The sequence below is a fragment of the Carassius gibelio genome, chromosome B25, assembly GCF_023724105.1.
Source record: "Carassius gibelio isolate Cgi1373 ecotype wild population from Czech Republic chromosome B25, carGib1.2-hapl.c, whole genome shotgun sequence".
Lineage (NCBI taxonomy): Eukaryota > Metazoa > Chordata > Actinopteri > Cypriniformes > Cyprinidae > Carassius > Carassius gibelio.
In genome coordinates, this window is record NC_068420.1 from 20,105,006 (window position 1) to 20,122,397 (window position 17,392).

Sequence of the window (17,392 nt, forward strand, 5' to 3'; positions counted from 1 at the left end):
GTTTTTAGTTTTAAAACTATTTCTTTTAACGAGTCTAAGGAAATAGAATTAAAAGTAGTCCAAGAAGCCACTGGAGTCATTGAAGTCAATTTATCATCACTGGTATCTTGTATTTGAACTCTTAGATTTATAATTTTAGTCTCAAAGTAATTTAGAACATTTTCTCATAATACTCTAGTAGGATTACGGAAAGTCTGTACAGGGGGATGTAATACTGAATTGATAATCGAAAAGAGAACTCTAGGACTTTGATGATGCTCCCCGACCAGATTAGAAAAATAAAGAGACTTTGCCTTTTTAACTGCACTCTGATATGTCCATAAACATTCTTTCTTTAAGTATGGTAAAGGATATTTGAAGTTTGTCTTTCTTCCATTTTCTTTCTGCTTTCCTACATAGTTGTCTCAGGGAGCGGATATCTTGATCTAACCAAGGCTCAGCTTTACTTTGCAGCTTTAGCAACCTATAGGGTGCAACAGCATTTAAAATCTAACCATACAGTGTTTAAGGATTTAAGATGTTGCTCAACATCTAGATCTAATAATAAAGATGTTGCTCAACATCTAGATCTAATAATAAGGATTCATAGGACGGACACTGAGGAAGTGATTTCATTATAACGTTCAGTAAAAGCCTCGCAAAATTGCGGTTAATCCACTCGAACCTGTTTTAAGTCAGAGACAGTCATGTAAGGCATAGCTGGAAGAGCCATTTTAAATATGATAGGAAAATGATCAGAGATGGATAGTTCAATCACTTCAGTATCAGTTATTGAGAGTCCAAAAGACAATATTAAGTCCAACATATGACCATGGTTGTGTGTGGGTTCTTTAACCCACTGCACCAGTTTAAAGGAATCAATGATATTCATAAACTCCGATGCTACAGTATAGATGTACATTAAAATCACCTAACAATAAAATCAGATCGTAAGTAATAATTAAATCCCCAACAAGCTCAGTGAATTCTTCCATAAAGTCCTTCGTCAAATGCGGAGGCCGATATATTAAGACTAAGACAATAGGTTGAGTCCAGTTAAGTATTAATAGTTGAACTTCAAAGCTTGTAGGGTTAATGGAGGGTAGCATTTGGCAACATGCTCCAAAACTTTCTTTAGCAATAATTGCTAGCCCTCCACCCCTAACAACCGGATGGGGAGAGTTATAAAAGCAATAGTCATTTGGAACAAGTTCAGAGTACGGGCTCAAATCTCCTACCTTCATCCAGGTTTCGGTGATAAACATAAAATCAAGGTTGTTAGATGTTATAAAATCATGCAAAATAAGTGTCTTATTGACCACGGAGTGAGCATTGATCAGTGCCATTTTAGGAGAATGCAAGATGCTGTCCGGAGATGAAGCATGTTTCATCTTACGGATTGGCAACAGGTGTGGGGGATTTACTCGGAGAGTTTGCGTAAGGCCTCGTCAACATTGGAGAGGGTAAAAAGCAAGAGAGAGAGGCGGTTGGTGTGGTTTTTCTCCCTCGTGAAAAGTCGTTTTATTGGGTGGTAATAGTTACTGGAGGACGGGTGAATAAAGAGGAAAGTGTTGCTTTGATGAGGGATTCGAGGACAACAGAAGGAGAGTGAAATACCCCGTTTGCATTGGAGAGGAGCTAAGTAACTGAGAACTGAGTCTCGTAATTGTACACGTTCGACACTGAATTGGATGTGGTTTGGAGTGTTTGGATCCCGATCATAAATGTCACTGAGTGGATTGTATTGATTCATTAACGATCTCTTACCTCTCCCTCATTTTTAAATGGTGATGTGAACTCTGCCTGTGACTGTGAAGAAAAATATCTCAGAACATCCTCAGTGGCATTGAGGATCGCACCCCCCTTCCCCTCGGACAGAGACCCGAACATGAGTGCTGGCTTTAAATTGAAATTTGTGAAGTGAGTTTGCAGTGCCAAAATTTTTTTTCCCCCACATTATATGCTTGAAGTGGAATTGCCGTGTGTGGGGAAGATATATTCCTTTTTGCCACGCACTCTCCATGTGTTATGTGGGCTGACGGTCAATAGTAAGCGTTCTGTGACATTGATCTGTTCCAACTGTCTGGATGTTGAAGAATTATCATCTGGGATTTGAATTAACCCCTCTGTTTGTACTAATAGGAGAAGAGATACCCTGTTGAAATATTTACTATCTGCCTCAGTAAAAGCCCTGTGTAATCTTTCGACTTTGAGTCTGCTGTATCCTTGCAACTTATCTGTATGGTGAGAAGTGTTCGCTCCTTCCAATGGATGTGAACTATAGACTTGTCTGAAGCATCTATTCTGTCTGTCTCAGTAGAAACCCCGCGCCGCCTGTCGACTTCGAGCTTGTTGCATCCTTGTAGTCCACCTGTGCTGAGAGAAGTGGCTTTTCCCTCTGTCACGAATCTGAGGCTGGCATGCTGTGTCTGGAATATCCACTCTGTGTCAGAAGAAGCCCCGTTCAGCCCGTTGACTTCGAGTCTGCTGTATCCCTGCCATACATCTGTATTGTGAGAAGTGTTCGTTCCTTCAAACGCATGTGAACTGTATACTTTGTCTGAAGCATTCATTCTGTCTGTCTCAGTAGAAACCCCGCACAGCCTGTTGACCTCGAGTTTGCTACATCCTTGTGGCCCACCTGTGATGAGAGAAGTGGCTGTTCCCTCTGTCACGAACGTGAGGTTGGCACGCTCTGTCTGGAATATCCACTCTGTCGGTGTCAGGAGAAGCCACCTTGCCGTAAGACCATGCACCTGCCGTATACGTACTCCCTTGGCAAACACCTCCCCACCTTAAGGCTGTGTATCTGCCATGTACGTACCTGACTGATATCCATCCGTCCCAAATTCTGCATCTGTGAAAGAAGGAAGGAAGGTTGGAAGTACTTAATTATCAGAGGAGACTTACCAGACTGCTGGCTTGCCAATCGTATCCCTACCTGTGAAATACCTACTTGACCACCCATCTGTCCATCTATTGTGGGGCCCGCACAGAGGAAGAGGGAGGGAGAGTCCCCGGTCGCTGCACCATTCACCTTCGATCCCTGAGGGCAACAAAGAATAATATTTTAGATTAGGATTTCCAATTTGCTTTTACTTCAAAATAAAACTTGTTAAATGTATTCTCTGTCTCTGACTCTTCCCTCTGATATGCTCCTCGAGGTGGTCCTGGTTTAGGGGTGGGCACGTCTAGCTTGGGCCACCCGACCTGTGACAGATTTTTTGGTGTAGTCGGCAGGGTCAACCTCGAGTTGAGTGACCAGAGGTTGAGATGGCAGAAGAGGAAGTGCCTGGGGCACGGCAACCTGTCGTGCCGATCTTTATGGGGGCTCCGTGGGCTCCGAAGTATGGAGGCCCGGGATCTGAAATAAGCTTGTCAATGTGGAAGATTCAGGTGGAGTACCTGGCAGGGCTCCAAGGTCTGAGTGCCCCGCAGCAGGTTCAGTTTGTTTTAAACTCCTTGGAAGGGGAAGCGAGGAGAGAAGTTCAGGTAGCACCGGCAGCAACTCGAGCGACTGTCCAGGCCATTTTTGACTTCCTCACGGGACAATATGGAGACACCACCCCAGTAGCTGTTCTGAGGACGTAGTTTTTCAATTCTCGACAAGGCCCTCGTCAATCTGTTTGGGCATTTACCCTACAATTACGGGAGCATTTTTCTAGACTTACAGGGAGACAGGATCATGGCCTGGGGGGCGAAGAGGTTCTACTACGAGATCAGTTTTTATTGGGGTTGCGGGAGGGCCCTGTGCGTCAGAGTCTGCGGGTGCAATTTTGAAGAACCGCGAACCTGAACTTTAAAGAGCTTCGACAAGAAGCACTGGCCCTTGAGCGTTATCACATGGAGAATGTAGATCCTCCCAGCTGCCTAGCCACGAATGTTGTTAGCACCCCTTCGACTACTATGACATCTGACTGGAAGCAGGCCCTCCGGGAAGGGTTGAAGAGAATTGTGCGGGAACAAATGTCTGACCTATCTAAATCTTTTATGGAGGAGCTTAATCGAGAGTGCCTCCAGTTATCCTCTTTACCGTGGGAGCGGGCATACTCTGATGGGAACCGTCCTCCCGACCGCCGTCCATCCCGACCTTCGTGCTCTCGATTTCAGTGGGATGAGCGTGGGGATCCCATCTACAACGGCTGTGGAGAGCCGGGACATTACTTTCATCAGTGTCCTGCTCGACGTGCATCTCAAGGGGGTTTTTAGAGTTTCCGGCCACTGTTGGTCAAGTGGTCGGGACCCCATTATCAAACCCCTCCCTGCCTACAACTTCTAGGAACCGCCTGGTGGGCTGTTGCCCGGTGGTGGTGGTTCAGGTCAATGACCAGGAAGTGCAGTGCTTCTTGGATACAGGCTCCCAACTGACCCTATTCAACGAAAGCTTGGCCCATGAGTTGTTTGGCACCGAAGGCCGACCACCTGCGGAAGCCCCCTGGTTGACGCTACATGGGGCGAATGGTCTCGACATCCCGTATGTGGGAAACCTTTTGACCGATCTAAAGATTCAGGGAGTCGTGGTGACACAGAAAGGAGTGGTGGTCGTACGAGACACATGCCTGGGGTCTCATCATGCCCTGATTGGGATGAACGTCATTTCGGACTGTTGGGAGGAGCTGTTCCGAAGTAGACCGGCTCGAACAGCTGCAACATCGGCCGGGCAGGAGTGGGACCACATCAGGGCCGACTGCCGTCGAGTATGCCTGGCTGATCAACAGGGGGATCTGGAAAGCACGGGAAGAGTAGCCTGCCATTATGCCTTGTCCATTCCAGCCCAGAGTGAGGCTTTGGTTGGGGTCAGGTTGCCTCCTCGACTTTATAGTCCGGAAGAATGGGTCATGGTGGAACCCCATGAAGATGGTCCCAAGGTGGAAGTTGCTCGAGGATTGGCGACTGTTCAGGGGGGCCGGGTCCCAGTGCGAGTCAGGAACATGAACCCTTTCCCTGTTCACTTGTATCGTCACCAGCGTTTGGCCCGGGTGACCTCAGTGAGGCCCCAGCAGGTTCGTGAACAGGGTGAAGTCAACTTCAATCGAGTAGGCCCTACAGTTGTAGAGGTGGTCCTGACACGAGCGGGTTCGGGGGCGGGAGAGATAGGAGGAGGATTGCCTACCCACCTGATGGGGGAGTCTTTACGGGGTGAAGGACTAGGAGAAGAGCAATTGGGACAACTCCAAGAGTTCTTGATGGAATGGCAGCACTTGTTTTCCATTCACGATGAGGATTACGGCCGCACGGATGTGGTACGACATCAAATCCCAACTGGGGACGCTGCACCCAGCCAAGAGCGCTATCGACCCGCGCCCCCAACCTTGTATTCAGAGGTCTGCACCCTTTTGCGAGGGATGCTCGACAAGGGGATTATTCGAGAGAGCAGTAGCCCTTGGGCTGCCCCGATAGTACTGGTTCGAAAGAAAGGTTTTGTGTGGATTACCGAAGGCTGAATCAAGTAACCAATCAAGTAACCAAAAGGGATGCTTTCCCGTTGCCTCGAGTTGAAGACTCTCTCACGAGCCTCACACAAGCCACCTGGTATTCCTCCCTTGACTTGGCCAGCGACCAACCCGTATATGCATTGCGGCCAGAAGGAAAGGCGGGCCCCGAATGGATGTTACACTGAAATCTGATGCGTCTGTTGCCATGACAACCCCAAATGACGGATTGACAACAGGTGTGTGGGATTTACTCGGAGAGTTTGCGTGAGGCCTCAACAACATTGGAGAGGATAAAAAGCAAGAGAGAGAGGCGGTTGGTGTGGTTTTTCTCCCTCGTGAAAAGTCGTTTTATTGAGTGGTAATAGTTACTGGAGGACGGGTGAAAGAAGAGGAAAGTGTTGCTTTGATGAGGGATTCGAGGACAACAGAAGGAGAGTGAAATATCCCGTTTGCACTGGAGAGGAGCTAAGTAACTGAGAACTGAGTCTCGTAATTGTACACGTTCGACACTGAATTGGATGTGGTTTGGAGTGTTTGGATTGTATTGATTCATTACCGATCTCTTACCTCTCTCTCCTTTTATAAATGGTGATGTGAACTCTGCCTGTGACTGTGAAGAAAAACATCTCAGAACAGCCTCTGTGGCATTGAGGATCGCAACCCCCCTCCCCTCGGACAGAGACACGAATGTGAGTGCTGGCTTTAAATTGCACTTTGTGAAGTGAGTTTGTAGTGCCTAAAATTGTTGTTTTCCCCCACATTATATGCTAGAAGTGGAATTGCCGTGTGTGTGGAAGATATATTCCTTTTTGCCACGCACTCTCCATGTGTTATGCGGGCTGACGGTCAATAGTAAGAGTTCTGTGACCTTGATCTGTTCACATGCACTGAAAGAACCAGTAAAGGCGATCTTTCTCTGTTTATCATGGCGACAACTAGCAAGCGTTTAGACGATGTGTGCATCCATGTTGGCATTATTTGACACCTGATGACAGCCATCTGCTTCCCGCGGTTCAGGACCTGTCCGCGTTGAGGCCTGGAACAGAATGAGCTCGTAAGAATACAGGTGGATCTGTCTGAATGGTTTAAAGAGGGACTTTCCCTTTCGCGCTCGAAAAAAAAAGAAATAAAAAGAAAGAAGGGCGGCAGACGAGAGAGAGCCTCGGGAGGATGATGTTATATCTTAAACACTTTCTGATACTGAGGTTAGTGCTCTGCTGGGTTTTTACCCAGGAAAAGCAGGAGATATTTGAGGATAGTGAAAAAGCTGAGGCTGAGCCTTCTCAATTCTCCTGCCCTGCATATGTAGAGCTGTTGGAGCTTATTGAGCAAAAATGTAAAAAACCTTTTGACCATAACCCTCCAGCTCAGGTGAGCCTTTTTATTTCTGCATGATCTCCATAAAACGAAATTAAAAATGCCGTTTTCTTTTCGTATCCATCAGTTTCGGCATGAAAGTAATCTGCCGACATCGAGGTGCTGAGCGAAAGTGGCTATGAGGGAATGTCCCCTGAAGAAAGAGAAAAAAAGTTTTATAAATAATTTATAAATTTTTATCTGTGAAAATGTTTTTCTTTCTGCAGGGGGAAACATCCTCTCTTAATCTCCCTCCTTGCCATTTAAGCCCCTTCAATAAACTCACAGCCCCTTCTGTGAGTTTCCTTTGCAGTGCTCAGTTACAGCGTTTACTAAACACTCGCCAGCACCATCCATCCGGCTTCGGTATTAGGTGGCTGAGATCACAGGTTTCTGAGGGAGTCTCCTTGATCATCAGGCCTGGCACAGCACTGCAGGGAACTTCATAGATGTCCGGCCAGGTCACCCCGAGGGGTCTCTTGGCCGCTTAGGGGTGCTGTCGCATCTAGCGGGAAGTGGAGGTGGCAGTTACAGAAATCTTCTTGTATATGCTGCCTCAGGTGATGCTCCCCTCGCCCGAGGTTTGTAAAATTGAGCTTGCCTCTGCCGTGAAATTCAGCACCTCTGCGATGCTTAGTAACCATTAAGTACACACGCTAAGCTTTGTGTACTTTCTCAAAACCACATGGTGGTCAGTGTGCATGTGAACACTTTGCACACTTTCTAAAAATCTACAAGTGGTAAGTTTGCACGTGTAGCGGGATGCAGTTATCTGGCTCATGCCTCCCTAAGTGACGCTTAATTTGCTGCAGCTGTGAGTGGTTCTGGGAAGTTAACTTTGAGCCAATCGCGAGGACTACTCCCCTTTATAAACCGGGACTTTTCTTTTGACAAATGATGCCACCGGTACGCGACTTGTCTTGTTTACCTGCCCAGCGACCTGATGTCTGCCTGGTTACCGGTCTACGGTAGCGCTGCAGGTATGGTTAGCTTAGTTTCTCTTTCCACTCGTTAACTTTATAATGTGAGCTTAAAGGGAATGTTTTATGCTATAGAATCCCCGGTCTGGCAGCAGCCCTTTTACCAGCTGAGTGTGCACCCTGTGATCAGCAATCAGAGCTCAGGGCCTGTGACGTAACGTTGTTAATCATAAGGAATGCTATTTAACCGGGGGTGCGGCCGCCAGTTGGCTATATCGATGCTGAAAAACTGCTGTTTTGCTTATGTTTTACTGTTATGTCTTGTGTATGAACTTTCGTCGTACCTGGTGGCTTTGTTCACCCGGGATCTATGATTATTGGACCTGTGGTTAGCTCGAGTTTACAGACGGCTGGCTGGCGTGTTAAACTATTGCCGGTTCAACTCAGTTTGATACTTCCAGTTTAACTCTGTTTGATCCTTTCTGTTATTTTTGGGAATCATTGGTTGAGTATAAAGTGTGTTTGCTGGGCTAGCTGGCACCACTTTATTTGTATTGACAATTGTTTTTGTCTATATTATTTCTGCAACCTGTTTAAGTTTTGTTTAACTTTCAAGTGTCCGTTTTGTCCAGGTGCTGAGAACTGCCAGTGGGAGCGGTGCCCCTTGTGGTGGTGGGTCCCTTGGTGTGTGCTGTGGCTGTGTGTTCACCAAGTGTGGTCATTTCCCTTGTGGGGTGTGTGTGAATTCAACACTGGTGATTGGGGTGTCTTATGAATGCTCATTGCTCGTGCCACTAGTCTCCCACTGGTAAGATTCTGCCCTGTTCTCCTCTTCTCGTGTGTGTGTGTGTTTTGGTTTTTGATTTGGTGTACTGTGTATTTTGTTTGCTGTGAAGATTCCCTTCTATGTTTGCTGTGATTATTGTGTGTTTTTAAGTAAAAATAAAAATTCTATTTTTGTACTGGACCACTGTCTCTGGCTGATCCATCCACGAACTTGAGTGCCTGGTTAGAACAAGATAACAAATTCTTTGGGTGTAACTCCCATCGTGGCGTAGTCTGCTACTGTGTATCCCTTTTTGCCACACCAGCAAGACTGCAAACTTTCTGAAATCTTGTATGATAAGGGTTACGCGCTCCGCTTCGTTCCCTTTCTTGAGATGATTAGACTTTGGTTCCTTGGGCTCCATTCAGCCAGTGTGTATTTGTTTATACACCTCAAGCATCGCTTCACTCAACATGAGGGGCTATTTGGGTGATTCTCGTGGTAACTTAGCAGCGCTCCCCTTTTTCCAAAATAAGTGTCACCTATGAGGGCGCTACTCTGAGCTCGGAGTTCTCCTCTCATATGAGACTGACTTCTCTGCTTTTTCCCCAGAGCACTCCAGTATTTTTTTATATGGTGAGGGCTTTGCGCGGTTGCTTCGTGCCCTTTCTTGAGTTGGTAAAATCTCCGTTCATCTTGGGCGCCAGTCCACCTATGTATCATCGGATACCTATCTAAACAGTGTGTTGCTACTAGAGAACTGTCGAGACAGCTCTTTTAGCAAGCTTATGCGTAAGCTAGCGGTAGCCCTTGTGTGACAGGCAAGACTTGGTAGAAATGCTAGGTTCTTAGCCGTATCCCTTTAAAGGAATCTTTCCTGATTCCAAGCCTTAAGCTCTACCCTGGGCCGAGGCCCTAACAATTAAGTTGGGTTTGTAGCTTAGGCCTTAGTAACATCGGAGGCATTCAATGTATGCTTCAGACATTGGTCACGACGAGGTGTTCCCCAAAGCCCCCCCCTAGAGGACGCAGTGTCTCGTTCCCTACTCAGGAAACTATGGTTAAATATGTAATCTGAGACAGTTTTTTAACACAGTTACATGCAGTGTAATGTTACTTAAGTTTATGATATTGTTTAAAAATGTGTAAATCTTGTAAAAAATATGAAGGTTTACATATATTGTTGATCTACATGTTATGCATACAAAATGAACGGTCTTTGTTTTTATACTGGTCTAATTAAAACTGATATGTATTTTTATCAAATTTAATCATCAGGATAGAAGTTATTTATGGCAGGTTTTTTAAAGCACAATATTATATAGACATGTCATTTAAATAACACATTGTTCAAATGATTAAAGTATTTACAGAAGGTTGTTGTGTTACATGAAATGAAACATGCGACAACATTTTTTTTAAATATGTATTACAATTTAATTATAGTGAAGTTATCAAAATTATGTTAAGATAACTTGATTTAATTGCACAGAATTAACATGGTCGAAGCATATATCTGAAACAAAATAATAATGTTAAACTAACATAACTGAATTATGGTAGTATAAGTTAAAAAGACTATGTATACATTACATTTTGAAAATGTATATGATTAACACAACCGTAATATAATGAAACCACATAAATGCATAGGATACTCTGACATCAAACTGAATGTGTGGAACCAATGTCCATAATTCAATTGAGTAAATTCAACAAATCTTTTTTTTCAGTGTGAAAGGAACAATCTGTTACTATTGCTGCTCACCCCATGCAAACATTGCATTGATATGACCCTCTGACTTTTCATGTACTTTAAATCCACCATCTTTGTACATTGCCTTTTTCCAACAAGAGAATCCCAGTTGTGATGTGAATACAGATGCTAGGGTTTTGGCAAAGAGAAGTGTTGTCATGCAAAACAGTAGGCATATTTTTGACTTTGAGAGTACTTAAGCCAATGGTGTTGTTTATACCACTCGCTACTGAAGGACCTCTTCCTGTTGCCATGCATGGTTTGCGGAAATACCTCAAGTTGAGGTTGTGTAGGACCTGCTGCTCTGGACTGTGAAACGTCTGTAAAGTAATACATAATCGTGATCAGTCCTTACTTCAGTTTTTATGAAGTCTCATTGAAAATGATTAGTTTCAAAGTGTATTTGTGGTCAGTATTACAACTTCCATGGTATTTAAATGGAAGGCACTCATAATGTCGTGTAATCTGAAAGATTAAATGTCACAACATACCGTGAGGTCCAGGTGGGGCAGCATGTACTTGTGCAACATGAGGAGCTTCTCTGTCATTAGTATCACCATCACCTTCTGACATGCCCTCTGAATCACTAGATGAAGTACCTGAAGTAGTAAAAACAATCACCATTACACACATAGACTGTATGTGGACAAATTATTGACAAACATTTTCCTTTGTCTTTTCTGAATGTTTTGTATTGAGATTTAAAGTATAGATTGTCTATGTTTAAAATGTGGAGTTTGCTGTGTATTAGCAAATTAATAGCATACACTTTGGGCAAAATTGGACCGTTCTTTTTAATTTAATTTAGTATGAGAGTACACGACAACTTCAGGTAAATGTTCATTGACGACATATACATACTGTAACACTAATGAGCTGATGGTATTTCAGCCATCTGTTCCATATTAATGAATCCTGACTCTAACACATTCTGCACTCAAAGACCAGAACGTGAGTAAACAAGGACCTTCGTTTTACAACATAATTCACCATTTGGGGCGCCGTGATGTCGGCAACACCCTGCCGTGGGTGACAGTTATTACACCTAATATGTATTTTGAATATGTTTGTGCGTTGCATAAAATGGTTAATCCTTGTTATGCGAGGACTATAATTTGCTGACTTGTAAATTGGAAATGTTTCTCCTAATTTTAATGTTCTCAAATAGAGTCATGATTCTGTAACCCTACTCCTGACCAGGTCGTAAAACTTTATGACCTAACAAACAGGACAGGAAAGCTAACTCTTAGGAAAGAGAATAGTAAAATCTACTCACATGTATTCTCAATGTATTAAGTATTGCTTTTTGGTGCATTAGATGTTTCCCCATATAAAATGGAATATCTGCAGTTTATATCGTGTGTTAATCAAACTATTAAATGTGTGTAATTCTGCATTTGAATGTAACTACGTGTTTCTATCAGTTATATATGTACTGTTTTGTGTTTTTGGAATTGTCATGTTGTGACCCAACTATCCACCTGTATAAAAGGAGAGAACCCGCACGCTGGTCTCAAAAGACCACGCTCACGCATGCTGGACCCATGCAAGTATCATTCTATGAAGAATTTAAATGCTGTTTAAAGTTTGCCTATGATTTGATTCGTTGTTGTCTTTCAAAGGTTACTGTCTGTGAGTTTGCATAACTGAACTCATTCTGTGATCACGCTCTCTCTCTCACCTCCCTCTCGCCCTTTCTCTCTCATTCATTCTCTCTCTCTCTCTCTCTTTCGCTTCCTTATTTGGATTCCGTTATGTCTTGTACAAAGTTTACTGTCTGTATTGTCGTACGCGTATTTACTCTGTGTGATTTGTAGTTTGATGTATTATTAGTTCAATTATTAAAAACCAATATATATTCATGATTATTCTGAACCGCTCACATTACGAGTCAATGAAGTGTCTGATCTTTAGCTACACGCTGTTTACTTTGAGCAACTAAATTCATCATAATGGTAGGATAATGTTTTCATGGCCAGAGAATATTTTTCCTTGAATTATAAGAAGTGATAACTTTATTGAAAATTGATAAGTTAATCTTTCGGCCGTTTGCTGGACAAACCACTGTTTGATTTGCAGTAATTTACAGTAAGAGATATCACCATAATTGATATGAAGAATGGAATATTGACATATTAATGAGTAAATTACAGTGCCCTGTAATGAGTTATTGATATATGCAATTGAGCTATTTTTCATCTTCAATAAAATTTAGTGTAACTGTCATATGAGATATATATTAATCATATTCCTGATTAATTATTCAAATTCCCTATATATATCATTTGAGTTAATAATTATGTACAACCCAGTGCGGCTACAATACAGACGTGTGTTTCTGTGTTTGTATTTATGTATTATTCACATTTTATGATTGTTCTTCTGTCTTTTACCACTGTTTTAACTATTGTTCTTGTGTAGTGATGTTTTAGACAGTTGTTATTGTATAACTGGAGTGAAAAACAACTTGAATGTAAGCCTACATGATAAATTCCATTTATCCAAGCATGCCTTGGCATCCAGTGCAAGAGGAGCTGACTGCTCTTCAACCTCACTGTCACTGCTGTACCTAGGCTGCTGATTACTTGACTGAGCCTTTTCACTGCAGCTGGGAGAAGCTGTGGCTGGCTCTGACTCTTTTATTTTTAGAAGAAGCTCTGAATATCTCTGCTTCTCTTCATAACTAGTCTTAAACCTAACCCTGGGGGAAATGTAATTCAATCAATCAATCAATCAACCAATCACTCAATCAATCAATCACTCAGTCAATCAATCACTCAATCACTCAATCAACGGTAACATTAAATTAGCGTACCTCTCAATCGACTGATTCCAGCTTTTTGTCATTGCAACTCTGTGTGACCGTCCTCCTGTTTGTTTCACGGACCATGGCATGGCTGAGCAGAAATCAGCTCTCACAATCTCAGTACGACCATTAATGTGTTACCATAGACAAAAGTTCCTCTTGTAGCCTTATGTTTTCTGTAGCCTGCTGCTTTTTCCTCATGTTATTCAGCTGCAACAGAAAAATGACAGAATGAATATGTTTGGCATCTAAATGTTTTTTACTGGATTTGTTTTGTTTGTTTATCTTATTGGAACGGAAACTACACTCTAAAAAACGCTGGGTTGTTTTTTCAACCCAACTGCTGGGTTGAGGCTGTGGGATAGGACTTTGGGATGTTTTAACCCAAGTTTGGGTTGAAAATAAGGTTTAAAAAAAAAAATTTAACCCAGCGGGTCTGGGTTGAGGACGCGGACGTGAAGGAGAGCACGCACGTCACGTCAAGATCGTACGTCTCCAGTGCGAGTAGCCGCCATTTTCTCAGCGTGATAGAAGCAAGAAGCGAGTGAAAGACTATGGTAAGTAAATATTCAAAATGTAAAGTTATCTTTTATTGTTTACCCGGTTGTATGAAAGGCGGAAGGTTTTATGAAAGGCGGAAACAAAGGAGCTTAACGTTATATATATATATATATATATATATATATATATAAAAAAAAAAACGGACGCGGTTTTCACCTCAGACACAGAGGTCTTAACTGCCTCATGTAACGGTACTGAACGGAGGATGTAACGTACTTTTAATATAACGTCTGTGAATGTATTTTGTCATATTTACATAAGATTTTACATTATCTGTACTTTTTGAGGCGTTAACAGACAGTTATGGTCACGGTTACGCTCATGTGAATTTGTCTTTTTTTTTCGCGGTTAAACTGAATGTATGTTTGTCTCCTAAAGGAAACGGCATTGTGTAGTAAAGACTAGCATAATTATTTTGAGGCTGTTGAAGTGGTAACTGTTAAAAGTATGTTTTACATGTAATATTTCAGACTTGTCCAGCTCCTGTCTTCATTGTCCTCGCGCTGAGAGTTAAAGACACAGAAGCTGTTTGTGTGAGGAGTCACAGACCTGTGTTAGGATGAGGAGGAGGTATTCTTCTGAAGAGAGGGACAGACGGTTTAAGGAGAGTAAACTTCAGAATAACATCAAGTTATCTTTATTTTTACTAAGACTAAAATAATGTTGTTGTTTTTTTAGATGTTGCAATCCAGAGACAAGATAACGTCATTCTTTTGAGACTGATGTAAGTTAAGTTATTATTACTTTTTTTTTTTTTAGAAAATTAATGTTTATGTTGTGTCATGCCTGTTAACTTCACATTTTGATGCAAAAACAGTGTGATTTTATATATATATATATATATATATATATATATATATATATATATATATATATATATATATATATATATATATATATATATATATATATATAATGTCTGTATGTGTGTATATATATGTATGTATATATATATGTATGTATATTTATGTATGTATATGTTAATATTTTATTGTAACCATTGATGTCCCTCTTTGCAGAACTCAAACTAACTGGAGTTAAGGACACACAAGTCTGCTTTTGTGAGGAGGTGGTTTTCTCAGCTTCTTCTGAAGAGAGGGAAAGATCGTTTAAGGCAAGTAAACTTCATAATTTCATGTTATCAGTTGTTGTTGTGTTTTACTAAGAGTAAAATAATGTTTGTTTTTTGTTTTTGTAGATGTTAAAAGCAAGAGACATGGGAGAGCATCATTGCTTTGAGATTTTATGTAAGTTATTTTTAGAAAATTAATTTTTCTGTTGTCTCCTGCCGGTTTACTTCACATTTTGATGCAACAACAGTGTGATTACGTGCTCATTTCATTAAGACCATTGATGTCTGTGTTTTTTATTGCAGAAATCAAACCAACTTTGGAGTTGTCTGATTTGGAGAGTCATTATTCTTGGTCTTCGCTCTTAAAGGTAAAGTTCACACAAAAAATCGTTTACTTGCCCTCAAGTCATTCCAAACCTATAAGACTTTTGTCTGTCTTTACAACATAAATTAATATATTTTTAGTTTTCTCATAATATTTGTTAATCCATTTATAGTTTAGATAATCAGTATTTTCAAGCTTCATAAATATAGAGTTATTGTAGAAGTAAATTCTGATATTTATATATGAATACATCTTAAATTATATGATAGCAAACATGTATGTTCAAAATAAAATACTGGTCTCCCAGACCAGCAATGGAGGACACAAAAAGAGAATATTAAATATATTCGTATGCTTTCCAAAATAATGAGCAGAGTTTGTATGAGTCTGGAAAAACATGGGGAGAGTAAATTATAAACATTTTAATTATTTGTTGAACTAACGGTTTGAAGAGCAGCCCTCCATGTACATGAATATTGTGAGGTATGTGAATGTCATGTCTGTTTTAATGTTTCAGTAAAGCTTTCTGAAAGCGATATTTATTCAAACAATATTCCATGCCCTCACACTAGTGCTGCCATTATAGCCTCCTGGAGCGCTGTGGTGGACTGAGACATTAAACAACCTCACAAAGTGTTGAAACTTTAACACCGATTATTTACCTATCCTTACGGATGTGAATACACCTCTACCTGAAAATGGATAGTTTAATTAAATGTTTAATTTTTTCAAATGTGTTTCTCTTAGGCCACTGATGAAGAACAGGCGGTGACTGGATGAATGCTGGTCAGAGAGGAGAATCTTCTTTCCCCTAAACTGATGCAGCGGTGGTTTTAAAGGAGGACGCTGCCCTGGATGATGTAGAAGATTTCACATGCTGTGCTGATGGGGTTTCTTCATGATTACATCAGTTATGCTAAAGAGATCATGAAAATTGACCGTGATGCATGATCTGTATTCATGGACTATGAAACAAACTGTAAGTGTATAATTTGTTAAAAAAAAAAAAAAGTTAAATGCTTTTTCTTTGTTGTTTAGTCGAAGAGTTTACACTCTGTCATTCATACACCTGCTCACATTCTTTCACACACACACACACACACACACTCGTCTGTTAAATGTTATAATATCAAAGTTAATGTTGTGATTTATTTGTGTACTGTCATGCCAGAATAGTTGGAAAAAAACCTAACTAATTGTAAATGTATTGTATGTGTTTTCGTATATTTTTATACAATATATACAATTGAACAAAGTCCAATTTGATCTTAAGTTATATTCATCAAATGTTCAATGCTTTATGAACTCTGTAGCTGTTAATCCCATCCTTTTCTGCATTTCTTCTAACATGTTATTTTTTGACTTTTCTCATGTTTTTAATAAATATTTTCCTTTTGATAATTATTATTTGTGTGTAAAAGTGATATTTAAAATGAACAACATTTGTAGGTTTAATGCCTAGCTCAATTTGGGTTAATTTTAACGTAGAAATGCATTGTTTCCCCACATGGCTGCACTCTGCCAGTTTATTTTCTGCCAGCAGGAGGCGCTAAGAGCGGGAGAGGTAGGTTTCTCCGGTAACGGCTGCAGAGCAGTGCTGAACTCACAAATGCTGCCGTATCAAGCACATGCGAAATGATATCGAACATTTTCTAAATACAGTAGTTTTCCTTCTGAAATACAGTGATAAAAAACACCCGCTCTGGTTTTTGGAAACCCTGCAATATAGTCATTTTAAACCATAAAAAAGGCAACCCAGCAGGCTGGGTTAAATATGATAACCCAACTGGTTGGGTTAAAATAACCCAGCGCTGGGTTCGTCCCTTTTTGACCCAGCGCTGGGTTGTCAAAATAACCCAAATTGGGTTGTTTTCAACCCAGCAGTTTTTAGAGTGTATAGGAACTGATAAGAATCAGAATAAGATTTCGATAAAATTCAAACGATACAGAACCCTAGTCATTGTAAAATGATATTTTCTATATGTTTATTGTATATGTGTTTGTTGGCAGCTCGAGCTGTTGTGAATCCTGCCCACTTCTTTGCATCGTCAGCACATGCTTCAGTGCTCTGAGAGTGTTTATAGAGCTGTGAGTTTAACACTTCATGACTGAGAGCAGAACAGAACACAATCTTCATCATCACACAAGACACAACAACAACAATGAACAACATCATCATCCTCATCTGGACCATTGGGGTTTTTATTCAAGGTAGGATGTCTATTTTTGGTAATGCAAATTATATTGTTTACATCAATTTAATATTTTGTTATTAAGAAGATTTGTAAACTAATCTATTTTATTTTATTCAGAATCCAGAGGAATCACTGTGACTCAGCCTAAAGTTAAAACTTTCCAGCTTGGTCAATCAGCTACAATAGAGTGTAATACAGATCCAGGAATATACTATAGCAAC

General features: G+C 41.0%; 1 long non-coding RNA gene and 1 gene segment (V, D, J or C); one reads left to right on the top strand and one right to left on the bottom strand.

Moving 5' to 3' along the window:
- The window catches only part of LOC128013763 (immunoglobulin lambda constant 7-like), a 138,750-nt gene that overhangs the window by 103,748 nt on the left and 17,610 nt on the right, over window positions 1–17,392 (bottom strand).
- LOC128013804 (uncharacterized) lies at window positions 14,776–16,506 on the top strand. Its single transcript, XR_008183409.1, has 3 exons — window positions 14,776–14,826; window positions 14,955–15,019; window positions 15,724–16,506. It is a non-coding gene; the product is annotated as an uncharacterized LOC128013804 (long non-coding RNA).